Consider the following 26,801-nt stretch of genomic DNA (forward strand, 5'->3'; position numbering starts at 1 on the left):
GTACCCTCTCTGTTTGACTGTTCGGTTTTTGTCTGTGTTCTTTCTGACTGCGTGTTTTCATTCTGACTGTTCTCCTTATGATTGCATGTTGTCCTCCTTACTGCATGTTCTCTGTGTTTGTCAGAAAGAGGACACGCTCAAACATAGTCAAAGTGTTCTCCTACTGACTGTTCTGTTTGCTTACTGTCTTTTTGTGTTCTCTCTTACTGACTGCATGCCTTCCTCCTGAATACATTTGTGCGTGTCATCTTTCGGAATGCGTAATCTCATTCTGATTTTGTGTTTCCATTCTGATTGCCAGACTGTGTGTTCTTTTTCTGATGTGGAGGTGCCGGTGTTGGACTAGGGTGGACAAAGTTAAAAATTATATAACATCAGTTTATAGTCCAACAGGTTTATTTGGAAGCACTAGCTTTCAGAGTGCTGTTCCTTTGTCGGGTAGACTAGCCACCTGACGAAGGAGCAGCTCTCTGAGGGCTTGTACTTCCAAATAAACCTGTTGGACTATAACCTGGTGTTGTGTGATTTTTAACTTTCTTTTTTTGACTGTGTGTCCTTCCTGATTGAGTATTCTCTCTCCCTGATTGTATTGTGTATCCTTACTTTCCAACTATATGTAGTCTTTCTGACAACAATTGAATGTTATTTTTGTAATGTGTTTGTACACATTTGTACTTACTGCATGTTCCTTTCTGACTGTGTATTCTGAATATGAACATACCTGTCAGTCTTTCTGAGTGTGTGTCCTCTCTCTCTGTGTTCTCTTTCAGATTGTATATTGTCATTCAGGCTTCATTTGTGCCTGTTGTCTTTCTGACTGTGTTTTATGTCTGACTGAGTGTTACCTTCCTGACTGAGTGCAACCTTTCTGAGTGTTTCCTTTCTGATGCCATGTTCCTTCTCTGACGGTGCACTTTCTTTCTGGTCTGTGTTCACTATTTCAGGTCTTCATTCTTTCTTTCTGACTGTGCTGTCTCTTTCTAACTGTGTTCACCATTTCCGGCTGTATAATTTCCCACTCTGACTGCATGTTCTCTTTCGGGTGTGTCTTCTCTTTCTGACTACATTTTCTCATTGCAAGTGTGTATTCTCTTCCTGACTATATTTTCTCTTCCTGACCGTGTTGTTGTTGTCAGGGACCCAGGTTCGATCCCACCCTCGGGCGATTGTCTGTGAGAAGTTGCACATTCTCTCCATACCTGTGTTTTCCCCTCTGGATCCAAAGCCCAAAGATGTGCAGGTTAGGGTGGATTGGCCAGGCTAAATTGCCCATAGAGTCCAGGAATATGCAGTGTAGGTGGATTAGCCATGGGAAATGCCAGATTACAGGGATAGGGTAAAGGGCTGGGTCAGCCTCTCCCTGTAGCTCAAACTCTCCAACCTGGCAACGTCCTTGTAAATCTTTTCTGAACCCATTCAGGTTTCACAACATCCTAAAGCACAAAGACCAAAATTGCATGCAGCATTCCAAAAGTGACCTAACCAATGTTCCTGTACAGCCACAACATGACCTGTCAACTCTAAACTCAATGCACTGACCAATAAAGGAAAGCATACCACACGCCGCCTTCACTATTCAATCCAGTTACCAGTGGTGTACGGCAAGGGTCGGTGTTGGGTCCACTGCTGTTCGTCATTTTTATAAACGACCTGGATGAGGACGTAGAAGGGTGGGTTACTAAATTTGCAGATGACACCAAGTTGTCGGTGAAGTTGTGGATAGCGACGAAGGATGTTGTAGGTTACAGAGAGACATAGATAAGCTGCAGAGCTGGGCTGAGAGGTGGCAAATGGAGTTTAATGTGGACAAGTGTGAGGTGGTTCACTTTGGTCGGAGTAGCTGGAATGCAAAGTACTGGACTAATGGTAAGATTCTTGGTAGTGTAGATGAGCAGAGAGATCTCGGTGTCCAGGTACACAGATCCTTGAAAGTTGCCACCCAGGTTGACAGGGTTGTTAAGAAGGCATACAGTGTTTTAGCTTTTATTAATAGAGGGATCAAGTTCCGGAACCATGAGGTTATGCTACAGCTGTACAAACTCTGGTGCAGCCGCACTTGGAGTATTGTGTACAGTTCTGGTCACCGCATTATAAGAAGGGTGTGGAAGCTTTGGAAAGGGTGCAGAGGAGATTTACTAGGATGTTGCCTGGTATGGAGGGAAGGTCTTACGAGGGAAGGCTGAGGGACTTGAGGCTGTTTTCGTTAGAGAGAAGAAGATTGAGAGGTGACTTAGTAGAGACATATAAGATAATCAGAGGGTTAGATGGGTGGACAGGGAGAGCCTTTTTCCAAGAATGGTGACGGCAAGCACGAGGGGGCATAGCTTTAAATTGAGGGGTGATAGAGATAGGACAGATGTCAGAGGTACTTTCTTTACTCAGAGAGTAGTAAGGGTATGGAATGCTTTGCCTGCAACAGTAGTAGATTCACCAACTATAAGTACATTTAAGTCGTCATTGGCAAGCATATGGACATACATGGAATAGTGTAGGTTAGGTGGACTTCCGATTGGTATGACAGGTCGGCACAACATCGAGGCTGAAGGGCCTGTACTGCGCTGTTATATTCTATGTTCTAACTACATCTCCTATTTCAAGGAACTATGAGCCTGCACTCCAAGGTCTCTTTGTTCAGCAACACTCCCCATTATAACCCATTACGGCCCGTCCTGATTTGCCCGACCAAAATGCAGCACCTCACATTTCTCTAAATTAAACTCCATCTGCCACTCCTTGGTGTATTGGCTGATCTGATCAAGATTCCATTGTATTCTGAGGTAATCTTCTTCACTGTACACTGCACCTCCAATTTTGGTGTCATCTGCAAACTTGCTAACTATACCTCCTTATGATCATATCCAAATCATTTATATAAATGATGAAAAGTAGTGGATGAAGCACCAATTATTGTGGCATACCACTGGTTACAGGCCTCCAGTCTGAAAAGCAACCCTCAATCACCACCCTCTGTCTCCTATCTTCTTCCTATTCTGATTGAATGTCCCCATTCTGATGGTGTATTCCCGTTCAGACCTCTCCCTGATTGTGTGTTCTTTTACTGATGGCACGTTCTCTTCTAAAATGTGTGTTATCATTCTGAATGCATATGTGTGTTTTACTGCTTGCTATGTTTTTGCATGTACCCTTTCTAATTGTGTGACTGCGTGTTCTATTTCTGACTGCGTTTTTGCCTTCTGACCAACTGTTACATTTCTGCTTGTTCACTTTTTGATGGTGTTTTCTCTGTTTGACAGTGTGTTCTCATTCTGCATGAATGTTCTCTTTCCGACTGTGTTTTCCCTTTCTAATGGAGTAATCTCTTTCTGACAGTATTCCCTTTCTAACTGTCTGTTAATTTTCTGACTGCGTGTTAACACACTGATTGGCACAGTCACTCAGTGGTTAGCGCTGTTGCCTCACAGTGCCAGGGACCCAGGATTGATTCCAGCCTTGGGCAACTGTCTCTGTGGAGATTGCATGTCATCCCTGTGTCTGCGTGGGTTTCCTCCGGGTGCTCCAGTTTCCTCCCACAATCCAAAGATGTACAGGTTAGGTGAAGTGTTCATGCTAAATTGCCCATAGTGTTCAGGGATGTGTAGTTTAGGTGCATTAGTCAGAGGTAAATGTAGAGTATTAGGGTAAGGGAATAGATATGTGAGAGGATTACTCTTCAGAGGGTTGGTGTGGACTTGTTGGACCAAATGGCCTGTTTCCACACTAGGGATTGTACGATTTCTTTTTCTATGATTGCGTGTTCTCTTGCAGGTTGCATGTTATTAGATTAGATTATTTACAGTGTGGAAACAGGCCCTTCGGCCCAACAAGTCCACTCCGCCCCGCCGAAGCACAACCCACCCATATCCCTACATCAACCTCTTACCTAACACTACGGGCAATTTAGCATGGCCAATTCACCTGACCTGCACATCTTTGGACTGTGGGAGGAAACCGGAGCACCCGGAGGAAACCCACGCAGACACGGGGAGAATGTGCAAACTCCATCATTCTGAATGTGTGCTGTCAATTTGGTAGAATGTTGCCTTTCTAGCTGAGTGTTCTCTTTCTGGCTGCCTGTTCCTATTTTGAGTTTATATTGGCTTTTGGACCATGCTTTTGGTGTGTTCTCTTACTGAAGGCGTGTTTCCTTCCTGACTGCATGTTCTCATTCTGAAGGCATGTTCTCATTCTGACCTTGTGTTCTCTTTTAAAATGTGTATTATCATTCTGATTGAATATATGCATATTTTTCTGCTTTCTATGTTTGTGCATGTTCCCTTTCTAATTGTGTTCTTTTTTGATTGCCGGTTCTTTCTGACTGAGTGTTCAGTTCTTAACCACACGTGTGCATGTTCGCTTTCACTGCTTGTTAACTTTCCAACTGCGTCTTCTCATTCTGACAGTGTGCTCTGATTCTGCCAGAGTGTTACCTTTTTGTCTATGTGTGTGAATGTTCTCTTTCTGATGCCTGTTTCTTTTCTGACAGGGTATTCCTTTTCAGATTGCAAGTACTCTTTCTGACAAAATGTTCCCTTCCTGACTCCGTGTTCTCATTCTGATGGTATGTTGTCTTTCTGACCTTGTGTTCTGTTTTAGACTGTACGTTATCATTCTGACTGCATATGTGCATGTTTTACTCCTTACCACATTTTGCATGTTCCCTTTCTGACTGTGTGTTCATGTTCTGTTTTTGACTGCTTGTTAACTTTCTAACTGCATGTTCTCTTTCTGACTGCATGTTTTCTTTCTTACGATGTGTTTTCTGTCTCTGACAATGTATTCATTCTGTGGCTGTATCTTGTTTTTATGACTGTGTTCTCTTCTTGACTGTGTTCACTTTCTGACTGTGTGTACCCTTTTTAACTGCACGTTAATTTATTGACTGATTGTGTGACCTATTCTGGTTGCATATTCCCTTCTGTCAGACTGTTTCTTTGCTACTGACAGTTCCCTTTTCTTTGTTGTTTTTATTGAGTGTTGAGCATTTTAAAATGTATGTTATTCATACATATTCATATATGCATATTTTACTGCTTATTACATTTGTGCGTGTTCCCTTTCTAAACTGCGTATTCTCTTTACTGCATGTTCCGTTTTGACTTTGTGTTAGCTTTTGGACTGGACTAGTGCGTTTTATCTTGCATGTTTTCTGTCTCTCTGTGTGTTAACATTCTGACTGCTTGTGCTCATTATGATGACATTTTTCTTTCTGACTATGGTTGTCATTCTGAAAGCTTGTTCTGTTTTTGCCTGTTTGTGTTCCCTTTCTTTTTCTGACTCATGTGCTTTTTTGCTGCATGTTCCTTCTTTGATTACACATGTGGTTGTTCTCTTTTTAACTGCCTGCTGTCTTTCAGACTGTGTTCTCTTTCTGACTGTGTGTTGACTTCCTGACTCCATGTTGTCATTCTGACTGCATTTGTGCATGTTGTCTTTCATACCATGATTTCTGTTTCTGACTACCTGTTCTGGGTTAGACTGTATGCTCACATTCTGATTGAGAGTCGCCTTTCCGAGTGTTCACTTTTTGACGGCATGTTCTCTTTTTGTCTGTGTGTCCTCTTTCTGACTGCATGTCCTCTCTTTCCAGCTGTGTGGTTTCCCATTCCAACTGCATATTCTCTTTTTTTGTGCCTGTTCTCCATCTGATTTCATGTTATCTTTCTGACTACGTGTTATTTTTCTGAATGAGTGTTCTCTTTCTATGTATGTGTTTTCTGACTGCATGCTTTCTTTCCAACTGCAACTACAAGTTTTCTTTCTGTCTGTTTTTCTTTTCCTATCTGCGTATTGTGGCTGCGTTTGTGCGTGTTCTGTTTCTGGCTGCGTGTTAGATATCTGACCGCATGTTCGCATTTTGACCAAGTGTTCCCTTTGTGAGTGTTCACTCTTTGATGGCGTATTTTCTTTTTGAATGTGTGTTCTCAACCTGATTGTGTGTTTTCTTTCTGACTGTGCATATTCTGTCTTTCCAGCTGCGTGTTTTCCCATTCTGTCTCGGATTGCATGTTCCCTTTCTAACTGCGTCCTTTTTTCGTGACTTTGTATTCTTAGTGAGTGCCTGTTTCACTTTCTAAATTCAATGTTGGCATTCCGACTGCATGTTACTTTCATGAATGAGTATCCTCTTTCTCCTTGTTCTTTTTCTGACTGTGCATTCTCTTTCTATCTGTATCTGCATGTTCACTACCTGTCTGCAGTTTCATTTTCTATCTACATGCTCTTTTTCTGTCAGCATTTCATTTTTCTCTCTCCATGTTCACATTCTGACCGCCTGTTCTCATTGTGACGATATTTTCTCATTTGACAGGTTATCATTCCCAAAGGTGTTCTCTGTTCTTTACTGTGTGATTCCCTTCCTGACTGTATGTTCTATTTCTGTGTTCCCTTTCAGTGCCAGGTTCCCTTTCTGACTGCATGTTCCCTTTTTGACTGCGTATGTGCATGTTCTCTTCTTGATGCCTGTTAACCTTCTGACTGTTCTCCTTTTGATTGCACGTTCATTTTCTGACTGTGTAATCGCTTCTTGACTGCATGTTCTCTTTTTGATTGCATTATGTGCTGGTTCTCATTCTGACTGTGAATTCTCATTTCAGTTGTGTGTTTTTTATCTGACTGCATATTCGCTTTTTGAATGCATGTTCAAATGCGCATGTGCATGTTCTCTTTTTGTTGCTTGTTAACTTTCTGAATGCCTGTTCTCCTTTTGATTGCATGTTCATTTTCTGACTGCATAATTGCTTAGTGGCTGCATGTTCCCTTTCTGACTGTGTTATGTGCTTGTCCTCATTCTGACTGCGTATTGTTATTCTGATTGTGTGTTCTTTATCTGACTGCATGTTCACTTTTTGAAAGATTATATGCACATTCTCTTTTTAACTATCCTCTTTATGACTGTGTTCTCTCTCTGACTGTGTTCTTCCTCTGAAAGTTCTCGTCTGACTGTGCTCTCTATCTGACTACGTGTTGTCTGCCTGACTGTGTTGTTATTCCCAAATGTGAGTCATCATTATGACTGCATTATTGTGTGCCTATTGCTTGCAATATTTGTGCATGTTTCCTTTCTAACTGCGTGACTGCAATATCTATGTCTGACCACATGTTTACAATCTGACCGAGTCTCACATTTCTGTGTGTTCACTTTTTGACTGTATGCTCTGTCTCGGACTGCATGTTCCTTTTTTGACTGCATTTTTTTTGTGACTGCGTATTCTCATTGTGAGTGCCTGTTCTCTTTCTCAATTCAATGTTGGCGGTCCAACTGTGTTACTTTCGTGAATGAGTATCTTCATTCTACTTGTTCCCTTTTTGATTCCACATTCTCTTTCTCACTGCTTCTGTGTGTTCACTCTCTGTGTATCCTTTCATTTTCTATCTACATGTTCTTTCTCTGTCAGTGTTTTCTTGGTCTATCTGTACATTCTCATGCTGTCTGTGTGTTCTCCTTCTGATTGAATGCTGCCTTCCTTGCTACATGTTCTCTCTCTGACTTTGTTTCAGCATGTCATCATTCTGACGTCTGTTTATGTCCTTGCTGTATGTTCTCTGTTTACTACGTATTTGTGGGTTCTCTCGCCGACTGCATATTCTCCTTCTGTATGCATTTGTGTGTGTTATCTTTCTGAATATCTGATCTTGTTCTAAATGCATGTTCTTGTTCTGATTATATGTTCTGGTTATTTCGTGTTCTCATTCTGATTGTGTGTTCTTGTCTGAATAGGTGTTGTTATTCTGATGCATGCAGTTCTGTTTGTGTGTTGTTTTTTGACTGTGTTTTCTTTCTGAATGCCTGTTCTCCTATGTGCATTTTTTTTCTGTGTGTTCCACTGGCTGCATGTGAACTTCTTGACTGCATGTTCTCATTCGACTGGCATGTTCTCATTCGACTGGCATGTTCTCATTCGACTGGCATGTTCTCATTCTAACTGCATGTTCTCATTCTAACTGCATGTTCTCATTCTAACTGCATGTTCTCATTCTGACAGTGTGTACTGCATGTTGTTGTCTTCCTGACTACATTTTGTATTCTGACTCGTATTATTCTTATGACTTAATTTGTGCACGAGCTCCTTCTGAATGTGTATTCACTTTCTCACTGTGTGATCTCTTTCTGATTGCGTCATCACTTTCTGACTGCATTTTCTCTCGTGTTCTTAATCTGACTGCGTGTTCTCGTTCTGACTGCGCGTTCTCGTTCTGACTGCGCGTTCTCGTTCTGACTGCGCGTTCTCTTTCTGACTGCGCGTTCTCTTTCTGACTGCGCGTTCTCTTTCTGACTGCGCGTTCTCATTCTGACTGCGAGTTCTCATTCTGACTGTGTGTTCTCGTTCTGACTGTGTGTGCACATTTTGATGCAGGGTTCTCTTTCTGACGCCTTGTTCTTTTTCTGACTGCAAGTTCTCGTTCTGACTGGGTGTGGCATCCTGATTGTGTGTTCGGTGTTTCCTATGTTTTTGTGAGTTCTCTTCTGAATGTCTATACTCATCCTGATTGTGTGTTCTTCTTCTAATTTTATGTGATTGTTCTGTTTGTTCCGAATGTGCTTTGTGAATATGTGTTCTTATCTGAATGTGCGTCGCCATTCTGAATGTGAGTTGTCTTTGTAACTGTGTATTTTCTGTGTGTTTATTTTTGTGAATGTGTCTCCTGTTTCTGTGTGCGTATTCATTTTCTGTCTGTCTGCTGCTTTGACTGCATGTTGATTCTGATGGCCAGCTCTTATTCTGATGGCATGTTCTCTTGCTGACCACCTGTTGTCTTACTGACTCATGTCATTCTTCTGAGTTCATTTGTGCATATTTTTCTGACTGTATGTTTTCGTTCTGAGGCTGTGTTCTCTTACTGACCTTTTTTTAAAATGTATAAATTCATAAGGACCACACATGTCTGCATTTTACTGTTTGCTATGTTTGTGTGTGTTCCTTTTCTAACTGAGTGTTCTCTTTCTGACTACCTGCCTGTGTGGCAGAAGGTGATGGGTGTTGGAAGAAGCTGTGTGGCAGAAGGTGATGGGTGTTGGAAGAAGCTGTGTGGCAGAAGGTCATGGATCTTGGCAGAAGCAGATGCAATGTTTAAGCAGCATCTTGACAGATACATGAATACACAGGGAATAGAGGGATATGGACCACATAAAAACAAAAGATTTTTAGTGTAGAAAGGTGTCATGTGTTGGCACAGATCTGATCCTGTCCTGGACAATTCCCATCCCACTTGCTGTCCTTTCATGCTGGCAGGATACACACCATTGTTCTGCTATTCTCTCATTCCGATCACTTAATGTAAATGACTAAAGTCTTTTCTCCACCAGCACCTGACACCCACCAACAACCACCTCCCCCCGCGCCCCACCACCAAACTATAGCATAAATGCTTTCCCTCCCTCTCCTCACTTCACCTCAGCTCTGATAGAGTCATGTAGATGCGAAACATTAGCTTGCTCTCTCTCTATAGATGCTACCTGACCCGTTGTGATCTCCAGCATTTGTTTTCAGTATAGATTCCAGCATCTGCAGTAATTTGTTCCTACATCCTGTACGATTCCTTGTTACTCATGTATGTTCTCTTTATGAATGCCTGTTAACTTCCTGAGTCCCTTTTTTCTTTCTGTGTATTCACTTTTTGACTGTATGTGCCATTTTTGACTCCTGTTCTGACTGCATATTCTCTTGCTGATATGTATTCTCTTTCTGTCTGCAATATTTCTCTTTCTGTCTCTGTGTTTGTTCATTCTGATAGCATGTTCTCTTTTGGACTGCAGGTTCTCTTTCTGTCAGTATGTTCTGTTTCTATGTCTTCTCCCTCCAGCTGTTGGGTGTCACTCTACTTGCATGTTCTCTTTCTTTCTGCATGTTGTTGTTCTGATTACATGTAATTTTTGTGAATGAGTGTTCTTTTAGGACTGCATGATCTCTCTCTGTCTGCATGTTCACTTTTTGAGCGCCTGTCTTGCTGATTGTACATTTTCTTTCTGACTGCTCTTTGTTTTTACTATGTGTTGTCATTCAGACTGCACTTGTGCATATTATCTTTCTGACAGCATGTTTTCTTTCTGACCGTGTTCACTTTCTGACCAAGTGTTAGTTTTCTAAGTGTTCTTGTTCACACTGCTGTTTTCTTTCTGATTGTATGTTCCCTTTCTGACTGCAAATTCTCTCTTTCTGGTCTGTGTCCTCTCTTTCTGTCTGCATGTTCTCTCTTTCCATCTGCGTGTTTTCCCATTCTAAGTACATGTTCTCTTTTGGATTGCTTGCTTTCTTTAAGATTAAGTTAAAAATCACACAACACCGGGTTGTTGTAGTTCAACAGGTTTATTTGGAAGTACTAGCTTTCAGAACGCTGCTCCTTTATGAGGTAGTTGTGGAACAGAATCATAAGTCACAGAATTTATAGCAAAAGACCACAATGTCATGCAACTGAAGCAATATATTGAACAAACCTAGATTGCTGATAAGTCTTTCATATTTTAGAATGGGTTGCAGGATTCGCTTCATTAATATGGAAATCCCAGAATTACGTTTAAACCACATTCTTGAGATAACTTAAAGTTTTATTTTTAAAAAAGATGACATCTCAGCTCAGACAATGCATTAAAGGTGTGAGGTTAGAGTCTGTCTGTATCCCAATCTTGAGTCAGATTGGTTCTGTTTACAAAGTAGAAATTTATAAAATGTTAGATGGATTGACTGCCTGCAGATTGTGTGCTTTTTTAGCAAAATAGAATGTATCTGCAAATACAATTCTGCAAGTGCAAAGACTTATGAGTGTGTGTGCAGAGGGAGAGAGAGTCACAGAGTCATAGAGATGTACAGCACGGAAACAAACCCTTCGGTTCAACCCGGCCATGCCGACCAGATATCCCAACCCAATCTAGTCCCACCTGCCAGCACCCGCCCCATATCCCTCCAAACCCTTCCAATTCATATACCCATCCAAATGCCTCTTAAATGTTGCAATTGTACCAGCATCCACCACTTCCTCTGGCAGCTCATTCCATACCCGTACCACCCTCTGTGTGAAAAAGTTGCCCCTTAGGTCTCTTTTATATCTTTCCCCTCTCACCCTAAACCTATGCCCTCTAGTTCTGGACTCCCTGACCCCAGGGAAAACACTTTGCCTTTTTACCCTATCCATGCCCGTCATAATTTTGTAAACCTCTATAAGGTCACCCCTCAGCCTCAGACGCTCCAGGGAAAACAGCGCCAGTCTGTTCAGCCTCTCCCTATAGCTCCAACCCTGGCAATATCCTTGTAAATCTTTTCTGAACCCTTTCAAGTTTCACAACATCTTTTTGCTAGGAAGGAGACCAGAATTGCATGCAATATTCCAACAGTGGCCTAACCACAACATGACCTCCCAACTCCTGTACTCAATACTCTGACCAATAAAGGAAAGCATACCAAATGCCTTCTTCACTATCATATCTACCTGCGACCCCACTTTCAAGGAGTTATGAACCTGCAGTCCAAAGTCTCTTTGTTCAGCAACACTCCCTAGGACCTTACCATTAGGTGTATAAGTTCTGCTAAGATTTGCTTTCCCAAAATGCAGCACCTCGCATTTATCTGAATTAAACTCCATCTGCCACTTCTCAGCCCATTGGCCCATCTGGTTAAGATCCTGTTGTAATCTGAGGTAACCCTCTTCGCTGTCCACTCCACCTCCAATTTTGGTGTCATCTGCAAACTTACTAACTATACCTCTTATGCTCTCATCCAAATCATTTCTGTAAATGACAAAAAGGAGAGAACCCAGCACTGATCCTTGTGGCACTCCACTGGTCACAGGCCTCCAGTCTGAAAAACAACCCTCCACCACCACCCTCTGTCTTCTACCTTTGAGCCAGTTCTGTATCCAAGTGGCTAGTTCTCCCTATATTCCATGAGATCAAACCTTGCTAATCAGTCTCCTATGGGGAACCTTGTCGAACGCCTTATTGAAGTCCATATAGATCACATCTACTGCTCTGCCCTCATCAATCCTCTTTGTTACTTCTTCAAAAAACTCAATCAAGTTTGTGAGACATGACTTCCCACGCACAAAGCCATGCTGAGTATCCCTAAGCAGTCCTTGCCTTTCCAAATACATGTACATCCTGTCCCTCAGGATCCTCTCCAACAACTTGCCCACCACCGAGGTCAGGCTCACTGGTCTATAGTTCCCTGGCTTGTCCTTACCGCCCTTCTTAAACAGTGGCACCACGTTTGCCAACCTCCACTCTTCCAGCACCTCACCTGTGACTATGATACAAATATCTCAGCAAAAGGCCCAGTATTCACTTCTCTGGCTTTCCACAGAGTTCTCGGGTACACCTGATCAGGTCCTGGGAATTTATCCACCTTTACCCGTTTCAAGACATCCAGCACTTCCTCCTCTGTAATCTGGACATTTTGCAAGATGTCACCATTTATTTCCCTACAGTCTATATCTTCCATATCCTTTTCCACAGTAAATACTGATGCAAAATATTAATTTAGTATCTCCCTCATTTCCTGCGGCTCCACACAAAGACCTCCTTGCTGATCTTTGAGGGGCCCTATTCTCTCCCTAGTTACCCTTTTGTCCTTAATGTATTTGTAAAAACCCTTTGGATTCTCCTTAATTCTATTTTCCAAAACTATCTCATGTCCCCTTTTTGCCCTCCTGATTTCCCTCTTAAGTATACTCCTACTTCCTTTATACTCTTCTAAGGATTCACTCGATCTATCCTGTCTGTACCCGACATATGCTTCCTCCTTTTACTTAACCAAACCCTCAATTTCTTTAGTCATCCAGCATTCCCTACACCTACCAGCCTTTCCTTTCACCCTGACAGGAATATACTTTCTCTGGTTTATCGTTATCTCATTTCTGAAGGCTTCCCATTTTCCAGTCGTCTCTTTACCTGCAAACATCTGCCCCGAATCAGCTTTCGAAAATTCCTGCCTAATACCGTCAAAATTGGCCTTTCTCCAATTTAGAACTTCAACTTTTAGATCTGGTCTATCCTTTTCCATCACTATTTAAATCTAATAGGATTATGGTCGCTGGCCCCCAAGTGCTCCCCCACTGACACCTCAGTCATCTGCCCTGCGTTATTTCCTAAGAGTAGGTCAATTTTTGCACCTTCTCTAATAGGTACATTCACATACTGAATCAGAAAATTGTCTTGTATGCATTTAACAAATTCCTTTCCATCTAAACTTTTCACATTATGGCAGTCGCAGTCGATATTTGGAAAATTAAAATCCCCTACCATAACCACCCTATTATTCTTACAGATAACTGAGATCTCCTGACAAGTTTGTTTCTCAATTTCCCTCTGACTATTACGGGGTCTATACTACAATCCCAATAAGGTGATCATCCCTTTCTTATTTCTGAATTCCACCCAAATAACTTCCCTGGATGTATTTCCGGGAATATCCTCCCTCAGCACAGCTGTAATGCTATCCCTTATCAAAAATGCCACTCCCCTTCCTCTCTTGCCTCCCTTTCTATCCTTCCTGTAGCATTTGTATCTTGGAACATTAAGCTACCAGTCCTGCCCATCCCTGAGCCATGTTTCCATAATTGCTATGATATCCCAGTCTCATGTTCCTAACCATGCCCAGTGTTCATCTGCCTTCCCTGTTAGGCCCCTTGCATTGAAATAAATGCAGTTTAATTTGTTAGTCCTACCTTGCCTCTGCCTGCCCTGACTGTTTGACTCGCTTCTGTTCTCAACTGTACCAGTCTCAGAATGATCGCTTTCTGCACTATCTCCCTTGGTCCCACGCCCCACCTTACTGGTTTAAATGCTCCCGAGCAGCTCTAGCAAATTTCCCTGCCAGTATATTTGTCCCCTTCCAATTTAGGTGTAATCCGCCCTTCTTGTACAGGTCACTTCTACCCCAAAAGAGATTCCAATGATCCAAAAATGTAAATCCTTCTCCCATACACCAGCTCCTCATCCATGCATTCATCTACTCAATTCTCCTATTCCTGCCCTCACTAGCTCGTAGCACTGAGTGTAATCCAGATATTACTACTCTCGAGGACCTCCTTTTTAAATTTCTGCCTAACTCTCTGTAATCTCCCTTCAGAATCTCAACCTTTTCCCTTCCAATGTCGTTGGTTCCAATGTGGACAATGACCTCTTGCTGGCCCCTCTCCCCCATGAGAACATTCTGCACCCTCTCTAAGACGTCCTTGATCCTGGCACCAGGGAAACAACACACCATTCTGCTTTTTCTCTGCTGGCCACAGAAACGTCTGTCTGTACCTCAGACAAGAGAATCCCCAAACACAATTAATCTCTTGGAAGCCGATGTACCCCTCGTTGCATTCGAGTCAGTCTCAATACCAGAAACTTGGCTGTTCGTGCTATGTTCCCCTTAGAATCCATCACCCCCTACATTTTCCAAAACAGCATACCTGTTTGAAATGAGTATATCCACAAAAAAAACCCTGCCCTAGGTGCCTACCTCTCTTACCTTTCCTGGAGTTAACCCATCTATGTGACTATATCTGAGACTTCCCACACACACACCCCCCCCCCCCTTCCTATAACTGCCATCCATCACATACTGTTGCAAATTTCTCATTGCTACTAACTGTCTCTCCAACCGATCCATTCGATCTGATCAGATTCGCATCCAACAGCATTTATGGCAGATATAATCTGCAGTAACCTTTAAACTCTCTTTAAATTCTCACATCTGAGAAGGAGAACATATCACTGTACTAAAGGCCATTTTTGCTCCTTCACAATCTACAGACCCAGAAAATAACACCGTCTTATTCCTCTACAAAACACTGCCCCAGGTTAAATTAATAGTTATGGCTTATATTTTAAGTTTAATCAAGAGACATATCTCCAAAAACACATAATCAAGAAAGAACCCACTCCACTCACCACTGCAACCTTTCTATTGGACAGACTTAAAACAACGATTAACTTATCTGATTCTGTGCTGTAAAGATTCCTTCAAGATTAGTTGTGAATTTCACCGTTTGTTAAGTTTCCCAGATGCACTCCGATGTCCAGCGATACATGAATTCAAAACAGCAAAGGCAGTAACTGTGCAGGTTCTCTCTCTCTCTCTCTCTCTCCTGCACTGTCCTCGCCATATGCTTCCTTTGTCTGTTCTTCTCCCTTTTAAAACTGCTGTTGTTTTGATTTTTTTTCCAAAGTTCCAAAACAATACAACAGCATATGAAAGAATGTGTGAGTACACATGAGAGAGTGTATGTTTGCGTCTGCATGTGCTTGGTAGAGTGTGTACGTGCATGTGAATGTCAGAGGTATATGTGTGTGTATGCAAGAGGGTTTGCGTGGGTGTGTGAATATGTAAAAGTGTATGTGTGTGTGCATGTGTGTGTGTATAGTGCAGTGGGGTCCCCTGTAGTGTGACATGAACCCAAGGTCCCAGTTGAGGCCATCCCCATGGATACTGAAATTGACTATCAGCTTCTGCTCAGCCACTTTGCATTGTTGTGTATCCTGAAGTCCGCCTTGGAGGATGGTCACTCGAAAATCTGAGGCCGAATGTCCCTGACCACTGAAGTGTTCCCTGGCTGGGAGGAAACACCCCTGTTTGGTGACTGTTGCGCGGTGTCCATTCATCTGTTGTCGTAGCGTCTGCTTCGTCACACTAATGTACCATGCTTTGGGGCATCCTTGCCTGCAACGTATGAGGTAGACCATGGTGGCCGAGTCACATGAATACCTGCTGTGTACGTGGTGGGTGTTGTCCCCATGTGTCATGGCGGTATCCATGTTGACACGCTGATGCCTCTTGCAGTGGTTGCCATGACAGGGTTGTACGATGTTGTGGTCGATATTGTCCTGAAGGCTGGGCAATTCTGTGTCTTATGATCCTGCTCCACAGCTACCTGATGATGGAGCAGCGTGCTGAAAGATAGATAGACTAACCTATTGAACTAGAATCTGGTGTTGTATGGTTTTTAACTTTGTCCACTCCAGTCTAACACCAGCACCTCCACATAATTCTTAAGGTTGTGTGATCTCTTTCAGACTGTGTTCTGTTTCAGTCTGTGTGTTTTCTTCCTGACTGTATTCTCATTGTGGCTGTCTGTTCTCATTCTGATTTTGTGTTGTCATTCTGACTGCATGTTATTTTTGTGAATGTGCATTCTCTTTCTATGTATTCTATTTCTGACTACATGTTTTCTTTCTGACAGCATCTGCACCTTCATTTTCCATTGTGTATTCATTTTCTGGTTGCATTTTCTTTTCCTGACTGTGTGTTCTCATTTTGTTTATATGCTTCTTTCCTTACTGCATGTTGTCTGTCTTAACTGAGCATGTCATCTTTCTGATTGCATTCTGATTGAGTGTTTTCTTATTCTCTGCTGATTGGATGTTCTCCTTCAGAGTGTGTTTGTGAGAGTTATCTTTCTGAATGTATGTTAGAATATAGTACAGTAAGCTTGATTCCTTGTTTAAGATTGGTCCTACTCAAGGAATCAAGCGGCCTAAAAAGGGGTAATGAAATAGCTTTCGTGAGCAGAATTAAGGAGAATCCCAAAGCATTTTATTCTTATATAAGAAGCAAGCGGGTAACTAGAGAAAGGATTGGTCCACTAAAGGATAATGAAGGAAGGCTGTGCGTCGAACCTGAGAGAATGAGTGAGATTCTGAATGATTACTTTGCATTAGTGTTCGGTGAGGAGAGGAACATGAATTTTGAGATTAGAGATAGAAGTTTGATCTAGATCATGTTGGCATCAGTAGGGAAGATGTGTTGGGTAGACTAGAGGTTGTTAAGGTGAACAAATCCCCAGGATCGGATGGGATCTATCCCAGGTTGCTGAGGGAGGTGAGAGAGGAAATAGCTGGGGCCTTGACAGATATCTTTGTGACATCCTTAAACACAGGTGAGGTGCCAGAGGACTGGAAGGTTGCTCAAGTTGTCCCCCGTCTGCATTTTTGTGTATTCTCTTGCTAACTTCTTTCTCATTCAGACTGTCTGAGCTCTTTCCGATCGTATGTTCTTTTTCTGACAGTGTGTTAACCCTTGGACTGCGTGTGGTCTTCCAGACTACCTGCTCTCTTTTTGTGTGTGTGTTGTCTCCATAACTACGTGTTCTCTTGCTTAGTGCATGTATGCCTGTTCTCTTTCAGGCTACATGTGCTCATTCTGACTGTGTGTTCTTTTTTCTGGCTGTATGTTTTCTGTCTGATGATGATCACACATGTTCCCTGTCCCTGTGTGTGTTCTCCTTCTGGCTATGTATTGTCATTCTGGCTGTGTGTTCTGTTTCTGACTGCCTGTTCCCTTTCTGACTGTGTGTTCTTTTTCTCACATGTTCTCATTCTGATTACTTGTTCTCTTGTTGACTTTGTGTTCCCTTGCTGACTGTGTTTTCTTTCTGACTGTCTTTGTGTGTTCTCTTTCTAATTCTGGTTGCTGCTGTTCTCTTTCTGACTACATCTACATTTGTTCTCTTTTTAACTGATTTACACAAAAGTACAGACAGAAAGTATTCTGTTTCTAACTGTCTGTTCTCTTTCTGTGTGTGTGTATTGTCTCTGTGACTGTATGTTCTCTTGCTAAGTGCATATATGCGAAATCTCTTTCTGATATTGGGTTCTCTAGCTGCTTCAGTGTTGTGTTTCTGACCATGTTTACGCGTGTTCTCTTCCTGACTGCGTATTATCATTCTGGCTGCATTTTCCTTTCAGACTGCCTGCTCTCTTTCCAACTGTGCGTTCTTTTTCTGCCAGTGTGTTAACATTTGGACAGTGTGTGGTGTTTCACACTGCCTGTTCCCTTTCTCTGTGCATATAGCTTCCATGAGTGTATGTTCTGTTTCTAAGTGCATGTTTGCTGTTCTTTTTCTGACTGTGGGTCCGCTTGCTGCTTCAGTGTTGTTTTCTGACAGTATTTATGCACATTCTCTTTCCGTCTGTGTTTACTCTTTCTAACCATGCACTCCTTCTCTGACTACTTCTTCTATTTATGTCTGTGTTGTCTTTCTGTTTGCATGTTGTCATTCATTTGCTGACAGTGTTCCCTGCTGACTGCAAGTGCTTTTTTGACAGTGTTCTCCTTCTGACTGTGTATGCACTTGTTCCCTTTTTGATTTATTTTCAGCCTGCGCTTTTGTGTTCTCTTTTGAACAGTCTGTTCTCATTCAGACTGTCTGCTGTCTTTCTCTGTGCGTGTTGTCTCTGTGACTGCATTTTCTCTTGCTAAATGCATGTATGCCTGTACCCTTTCTGACTGCAGGTTCACTTTTGTTTTTCTGAGAGTGTTTGTGTGTTTTCTTTCTGATTGCATGTTCTTTCTCTAACTAATAATGGTATTTCTGTCTGTATGTTCTCCTTCTGTCTCTGTGTTTTCTTTCTGACGACATGTTCAGTTTTTAACCAAATGTTTTCTTTCTGACTGGATATACTCTTTTTAATTAAGTACCATTTCTGATTGTTCTCTGTGTACATATTTTCTCTCTAGCTGTGTTCTTATTCTGACTGCATCTTCTCATTCTGACTGTACGTTCTCCTTATGGAGGTGTGTTTTCTTTCTGAATATGTGTTCGTATTCTGATTGTGTTCTCTCTGACTTTATCTTCTCTTTCTGATTGTGTGTTCTCTTTCATCGGCATGTTCTGTTTTTGACTCAATGTTCCTTCTCTGACTACATGGTCTATTTTTATCTGTGTGTTCTCCTTTCTCATTCTGACTCCGTGTTCTTCTTCAGATTATGTGTTCTCAATCAGATGAATGTTCCTTTTCTGACCTAATTTCTTTGTGACTGGGTGTTCACTTTCCAATTGCATGTTTTCTTTCTGATTGCGTGTTCTGTTTCTGACTGTGTGGTCTCAATCTGATTGCGTGTTCTCTTTCTGATTGTATGTTCTCTTTATGCCTGTGTGTTCTGTTTATGACTGTTCTCTTTCTGACAGTATGCTCACATTCTGACTTCATGTTCTGTTTATGACTGAATGTTAGTTTTGTGACTGTGTGGTTTCTTTGTCACTGTGTGTTTCTTTCTGCCAGCATATTTACTTTCGGACTGTATGGTCTTTTGGACTGCATGTTCTCTTTCTGTGTGCATATAGTCTTGTTATTGCATCTTCTCGTGCTAACTGCGTGTGTGACTGTTCTTTTTCTGACTGCGGGTTCTCTGACTGCTTCGGTGATTTTTCTTTACTCTGCTTGGGTGTGCTCTTTTTTGAACTGTGCATTCACTTTCACCTTTGTGTTCCCTGCATGTTTTTTCTCTGACTGCTCATTCTCTTTCTGTCTGTGTGTTCACCTTTTTTTTGTTGCATGATCTCTTTCTGTCTACGTGTTCTCATTGTGACTGCATTTTCTCATCCTGACCTTGTGTTCTCATTCTGACTACATCTTTTCCTTTTAATTGGATGTTCTCATTCTGACTGTGTATTCTCTTTCTGATTGAGTGTTCCTTTTCTGACTGTGCTTTCTTTCTGACTGTCTTTGGGCGTGTTCTCTTTCTGAATCTATTTGTTCTCTTCCTGTTCTATTTGTTCTCTTTCTATTTCTGAAACTCTTTCTGTTCTCCTCTTGACTGTGTGTTCTTTCTCTGCCAGCATGTTCACTTTTGAAACCAAAAGAAGTTTGGATGCTGGAAATCAGAAATAGAAACAAAAATTGCTCTAAAATCTCAGCAGCATCTGTGGGAAGAAATCGAAGTTAACATTTTGGTTCCAGTGACCCTTCTTCAGAACTGTTCACTTTTAGACTGCGTGTGGTCTTTCAGACTGTATGTTCATTTTCTCTGTGCATATTGCCTCTGACTGTGTGTTCTCTAGCTGTTTCAGTTTTGTGTACCTCTTTCTGACAGAATGTGCTCCTGCTGACTGCATGTTTTCATTCCAATTTCTTTCTAATTGTCTTCTATTTCGGATTGTGTGTCCTCCTTCTGACTGCATTTTCTCAATCTGATTATGTTCTCTTTCTGTCTGCAAGTTCTCTTTCTAACTGTGTCTTCTCTTTCTGGTCGTGCCTTCTCTTTTTCGATTCTGTGTTTTTTGTCTGTCTGCATGTCCTCTTTCAGATTGTACGTTCTCTTCCTGTCTATGTTTTCTTTTCTGTCTGCACAATCTCTTTCTGCTTATGTTCATGTGTGTTCTCTTTTTGACTTTTTTTTGTCTGGGTGTTGTCTTCCTCACAGTGTATTTTCTTTCATGCTATCTTAGTTCATGTTCTCTGTAAAATTTGTTCTCTTCCTGATTGTGATTTTACATGTTCTCTTTCCATTGGCCTATTCTCTTGCCGCTGCATGCTCCTTTTCTGACTGTGTGTTCACATCTGCACTTTCTAACTGTATGTTTTCTTTCTGTTGGCATGTTTTCTGTCTGTCTGTCTGTATGCTCTGTGTGTATGTGTGTGTCTCATCCTGACTGCATGTTCTCATCCTAATTACACGTTCTTAGTCTGACTGTCTTCTCTTGCTGATTGTGTCTTCTCTTTCTGATTGTGTGCTCTGTCTCTGTCTGCATGTTTTCTTTCTCTCTGTGTTTCCTTTCTGACCTTTTTGATGTACAGGAGGGTTCTTGGAGTTCAAGTCCATAGCTCCCTGAAAGTGGCCACTCAAATAGATAGGGTCAAAAAGAAGGCGTATGGCATACTTGCTGTTATCAGTCAGGGAGTTGAGTACAAGAGTCAGGATGTCCTGTTGGAGCTTTATAAGACTTTGCTTAGGCTACACTTAGAGTATCGTGCTCAATTCTGGTCACAACATTACAAGAAAAATGTGGAGGCTTTGGAAAGGGTGCAGAAGAGATTTACCAGGGTACTGCTGGATTAGAGGGCGTGAGCTATAAGGAGAGGCTAGAAAAACTCAGGATTTTTTCTGGAGTGGCAGAGGCTGTAGAGACACTTGACAGAAGTCTATAAAATTATGAGGTGCATAGGTAGAGTTGATGGTAATAATCTTTTTCCAAGAGTTGAAATGTCTAAACCTAGGATATTCATCGAAGGTGAGATGGGGGGGGGCAGGTTCAAAAGAGATGTGAGGGGCAGGATGTTTTTACACAGAGAGTGGTAGGAGTCTGAAACAAGCTGCCAGGAGTATTGGTGTGAGAATATATATTAGAAGCATTTAAGGGACTTCTAGGTAAGCACATGAATCAGCAAGGAACGGAGGGATATGGACCAAGGGCAGGCAGAAGAGATTAGTTTAATTTGGTATCATGTTCGGCACAACATTGTGGGCCGAAGGGCCCATTCCTATGCTGTACTGTTCTGAGTTCTGTCACTGCATGTTCTTTTGCTGTGTACATTTTCTTTTCCATATGCACCATCTCTTTCTGACTGTCTGTTCTCTTTCTGACTGTCTGTTCTCTTTCTGACTGTCTCTTCTCTTTCTGACTGTCTCTTCTCTTTCTGACTGTCTCTTCTCTTTCTGATTGTCTCTTCTCTTTCTGACTTTCTGTTCTCTGTTGGAACTGCATGTTATCTTCCTGGCAGTGTATTCTGTTTTAAAATATATGTTATCACTCTGACTGCATTTATGCATGTTTCACTGCTTACTATGTTTGTGCGTCTTCCCTTCCTGAGTGTTCTCTTCTTCACAATCTGTTCCCTTTTCGATCTTGTGTTGGTTTTTGGATTGTCTTCTTTCTCTCCTTTTACTCACATTCTGACTGCCTGTTCTCATTGTGATTACGTTTCTCTTTCTGTCTGAGGTTGTCATTCGAAAAGCATGTTCTGCTTTGCCTACGTGTTCTCTCTCTGACTTTGTGTTCCATTTTTGACCATGTGTTCTCTTTGTGACTCCGTGTTCTACTGTAGCATATCATTCTGGCTGCATGTTCTGTTTCTGACTACAAGTTGTCATTCTGACTGTGTTATTTTTGAGAATGTGTATTCTGTCAGTGACAACACGTTCTCTTTCTGTCTTCGTATTCATTTTCTGACTTCTCATTCTCTTTCTATCTGCATGTTTTCTTTATGCCTGCTTGTTAACTCTCAGACTGTGTTTGGTTTTTCGGTCTGCATGTTCTCTTTCTGTGTGAGTGTAGTTTCTCTGCCCTTGTGTTCTCTTGCTAGCTGCATGTGTGCCTGTTCTCTTATTGACTACAGGTTCTCTAGCTGTTTCAGTGTTATTTTCCGACAGTGTTTATGTCTATTCTCTTACTGTCTGCACGTTCCTTCTCTGACTACTTGTACTCTGTCAGTCTGCATATTCTTTGTCTGTCTGTGTGTTCTCAGGCTGACTGCATATTCTCATTCTGATGGTGTATTCTCTTTCTGACTGTGAGTTCTGCTCTGACTGTATTCATTATTGTGTATTCTCTATCTTTATATTCTCTCTTTGTTCTCTTTCTGACTGCATGTTCCCTTTTTACAGCTTGTGTGCATGTTCTCTTCTTGACTTTCTGACTGTGTTTTCTTTCTGGTTTTGTTTTCTCTTTCTGTTTGTGTGTTGTCACTTATACTCGTGGGCAACACGGTGGCACAGTTGCCTCACAGCGCCAGAGACCCGGGTTCAATTCCCGCCTCAGGCGACTGACTGTGTGGAGTTTGCACGTTTTCCCCGTGTCTGCGTGGGTTTCCTCCGGGTGCTCCGGTTTCCTCCCACAGTCCAAAGATGTGCAGGTTAGGTGAATTGGCCATGCTAAATTGCCCGTAGTGTTAGGTAAGGGGTAAATGCAGGGGTATGGGTGGGTTGCGCTTCGATGGGTTGGTGTGGACTTGTTGGGCCGAAGGGCCTGTTTCCACACTGTAATGTAATGTAATCTAATACTGAATTTGTGCATGTTATCTTTCTAATGGCTTGTTCTGTTTGTGAACATGTGTTTGCTTTCTGACCAAGTGTTGTCTTTCTGAATGTTCTGTTTGTGACTGTAGTATTTCTTTCTGACTATGGGTTCTCTTTGTGATTGTGTGTTCATTTTCTGACAATGCATTCTCTCTCTCTATGGTCTGTGTTCTCTCTTTGTCTGCACGTTTTCTCTTTCCAACCATGTGTTTTCCCATGCTAACTTCATGTTCTCTTTCAGAATGTGTGTTCTCATCATGACTCCATGTTCGCATTCTGATGCCATGTTGTCATTTTGACTGTGTGTTAGTTTTGTGAAGGTGTGTTCTCCTTCTATGTGTTCTTTTCTGACTGGATGTTCTCTTTCTGACTGGGTGTTCTCTTTCTGACTGCATCTGCGTGTTCATTTTCTGCCTGTACATTCTTTTTCTGTCTGTAATTTATTTTCCTGCCTGCGTGTTCTTATTCTGACTGTGTGTGGCCTTCTTTACTGCATGTTCTCTGTCTGACTGTATTTGAGAATGTCCTCTTTCTAACGTCATGTTTGGATTCTGATTTGATGTTCTCTGTTTACTGCGTATTTGTGTGTTCTCTTGCTGATTGCATGTTTTCTTTCCCAAAATATGTGTGTGTGTGTGTTATCTTTCTGAACTCATGTTCTCATTCTAATTGTGTCGTCTCGTCTGAATGCTTGTTGTCATTCTGAATATGTGTTGGCTTTCTGACTGCATATTTTATTTGCAAATGCGTGTTCTCTTCCTGACTGTGTGTGTGTGTGTGATTTGTGTCTGACTGTGATTTCTCTTTCTGACTGCATGTCTGTGTGACTGAATGACATTCGTTTTTGCTTTCTGTTTGCTTGCTGTCTTTCTGACTTACTACTCTTTTTATGAATACGTGTGCATATTATCTTTCTAATTTTGTTTGTGTATGTTCTCTTTCTGACTAAGTTGTGTCTGTTCTCGTTCTAACATTTTAAAAATTCTCTTGTGGTACTTGGGTCTTGCTGGCTGGGACAACATTTATTGCCCATCTACTACCCTTGAGAAGTAGTGGGTTGCTTTCCTAAATTGCTGCAATCTATTTGCTGTAGGTAGACCCACAATACCATTATGAAGTTAATTCCAGGATTTTGACCCAGAGACAATGATGGAACATTGATATATTTGCAAGTCAGGATGGTGAACAGCTTAGAGGGGAACTTGTAGGTGGTGGTGTTGCCACATGTTGCTCTTGTCCTAGATAGAAGTAGTCATGGGTTTGGAAGGTGCTGTCTAGGATCTTTGGTGAATTTCTGCAGTACATCTTGTAAACGGTTCACACTGCTGCTACTGAACATTGGTGGTAGAGTGACCAAATATTTGTGGGTGTGGTGCCAGTTAAATGTGTGCATGTTCTCCTTCTGGCTGTGTATTCTCTTCCTGACCGTGTGTTCTCAAGCTAAAATGTGACCTCTGCTGACTGCATGTTCCTTTTCTAACTATGTGTTTCCTGTCTGCCTGCATGCATTGCTTTCTGACTGCATGTGAATGTTCTTTCGTGACTATGTGTATTCATGTTCTTTTTCTGATTGCATCTTCACTTTCTCACTGCATCTTTTCATTTTTACTCCATTTGTGTGTTCTCTTTCAGAATGTGTTTTCTGTTTTTGATTGGGTCTTTGTGTATTCAGTTGTTGACTGCATGTTCCCTTCTTGACAGTATGTTTACTGTCTGCATATGTGTATGATCATCCCCACTTCATTTTCATGTTCACTTGTGACTCTGTACATGTTCTCTTTCTGACTGTGTTCTCTGTCTAACTGCGTGCTCTCTTTCTGGTTGCATGTTGCATATTCTTTTTCAGGCGACGTGTTTTGTTTCTGTTGTAATTTTTCTTCCTGACATTTTTGTTTCTGGCTGCAAGCTTTTCTTTCTCTTTATGGCCATGTGTGTTGTGTTCTCTTTCTCCCTGTGTGTTTCCATTCTCACCGTTTATATGTTCTCCCTCTGACCAGGTGTTTGAATTCCAATAACATGTACATGTTCTTTCTGTGTATGCATGTTCGCTAACTCCATGTGTATGTTCTCTTTGAGGCTCCATATGCGTGTCCACTTTTCTGATTGTGTTCGTTATTGTGTTTTCTCTCTCTCTCTATTCACTCTTTGTCTCTGTTCTCTTTCTGATTGTGTGCTCCCTTTTTGGCTGCATGTGCGCATGTTCAGTTCTTGACTGCCTAATCTCTTACTGTCTGTGTTTTCTTTTTGATTTTGTATTCTCTCTCTGACTGTGCGAGTTTTTATAAACAAAGAAAGGAAAAGAATGTTCAGGTTGGAAAGGATGAAGTTGTAACTTGAAGCAAAAAGACTTCAAATGACAGAAATAAAAGTACAGAATAGAAGTGATGATGAGCAAACTCATCGTAGCCAACAGCCTGGGTTAAGGATTTATACAAATACAACCAAAATTCAATGAAAGAGATGTGGAAGCTTTTTTAATTTCCTTTGAGAAATTGGCTATATGGATGTAATGGCTTGTGACTGTGTGGGTAGTGCTGAAAAAGTACAGCAGGTCAGGCAACATCCGAGGTGCAGGAAAATCGACGTTTAGGGCAAAAGCCTTTAATCAGGATTCCTGATGAAGGGCTTCTGCCCGAAACGTTGAATTTCCTGCTCCTCGGATGCTGCCTGACCTGCTGTGCTTTTCCAGCACCAGTCTGATCTAAACTCTGGCTTCCAACATCTGCAGTCCTCACTTTTCCCACTGTGTAGGTAATGTGAATTCAGACCACATTGGTCGGCATGGCCAGTGTTCGCAGCACTGTCAGAAGAGGTGTCAAGCGATCATGAAGATGTTAAGCAGGGTATTTTGAGTGCCTACGAATCATTACCAGATTCAGAAATATAAGAAGGGAACCAGGTCAAAATTAAGTCGAGTTTGAAAGAATTAAACAGAGCAACTTCGATAGATGGAAAGAGCATTGAAGACAGGCAAGACATATGAGGCTCTTAGAGAGATTATTCTGCTGGAAGAGTTTAAAAGCTCACTTCCAGAAATGATAAGAACTCATATTGAAGAATTGAAAATTCAAACAGCGTGAAGGACAACAGAGATGGCGGATGAATTTGTATCAGTGCACAAAATTTAGCTTCCGACAGCAATTTAATTCCATGAAGGATAGAAATTGGGAAAAAGGGAGATCCTTCAATGAAAAACAATAAGTAGATCACACTGGGAACAATTTACAGCAGGTGAAAAAAAAACCCAAGAGGGTGAACAGGAGGTGAAAGACTTTAGATGTTTTCACTGTAGTAAGATAGGATACACAAAGACACAATGCTAGTGGTTGAATAAAGCCACGAGGAAAGAGGATGTGGTAAAAGAGGCTAAAGCAGTGGGATTAATTGAGGTAGTGAAAAAAATCTCAAAAGAAGTTGAGGAGCTGCAGGAATGTACACAGCCTAGTCATGGGCTGGATAGTAAGATAGCACCCAGTCTTTACAAAACTTCACTTCTGTGGATAAGGTTGACTCAGGAGGAATGGGGATAAAGGTAAAGAAGTGAAAATATTGAGAGATATGGGAGTTAGTCGGTCTCTAATAGAGTCATAGGATCATAGAAACGTACAGCACGGAAACAGACCCTTCGGTCCAACTCGTCCGTGCCGACCAGCTATCCGAACCTAATCTAGTCCCATTTGCCAACACTTGGCCCATGTCCCTCTAAACCCTTCCTTTTTATCTACCCAACCAGATGTCTTTTAAATGCTGCAATTGTACCAGCCTCCACCACTTCATCTGGCAGCTCATTCCAGATACACACCACTGTCTGTATGAAAAGGTTGCCCCTTAGGTCCCTTTTTATCTTTCCCCTCTCACCCTAAACCTATGCCCTCTAGTTCTGGACTCCCCCACCCCAGGGAAAAGACCTTGTCTATTTATCCTATCCATGTCCCTCACGATTTTAACATCTATAAAGGTCACTGCTGATAGTAAGAGATGAAAGTATTTGTACTCCATCTGAAACGTTAGCCAAGAGAGGTGTAATTTGTGGAATAGGTGGAGAGAAATTTAGCATCCCCTATGTAAGATCATATTGGAAAGTCCACT

The 26,801-nt window shown here is 41.7% G+C and overlaps 1 protein-coding gene across 6 annotated transcripts in view; it reads left to right on the top strand.

Annotated features, from left to right (window-relative positions):
• The window catches only part of triobpb (TRIO and F-actin binding protein b), a 373,748-nt gene that overhangs the window by 164,647 nt on the left and 182,300 nt on the right, over positions 1-26,801 (top strand). The window lies entirely within an intron of this gene.

Source organism: Chiloscyllium punctatum, chromosome 18 (genome assembly GCF_047496795.1).
Source record: "Chiloscyllium punctatum isolate Juve2018m chromosome 18, sChiPun1.3, whole genome shotgun sequence".
NCBI classification, from domain to species: Eukaryota; Metazoa; Chordata; class Chondrichthyes; order Orectolobiformes; family Hemiscylliidae; genus Chiloscyllium; species Chiloscyllium punctatum.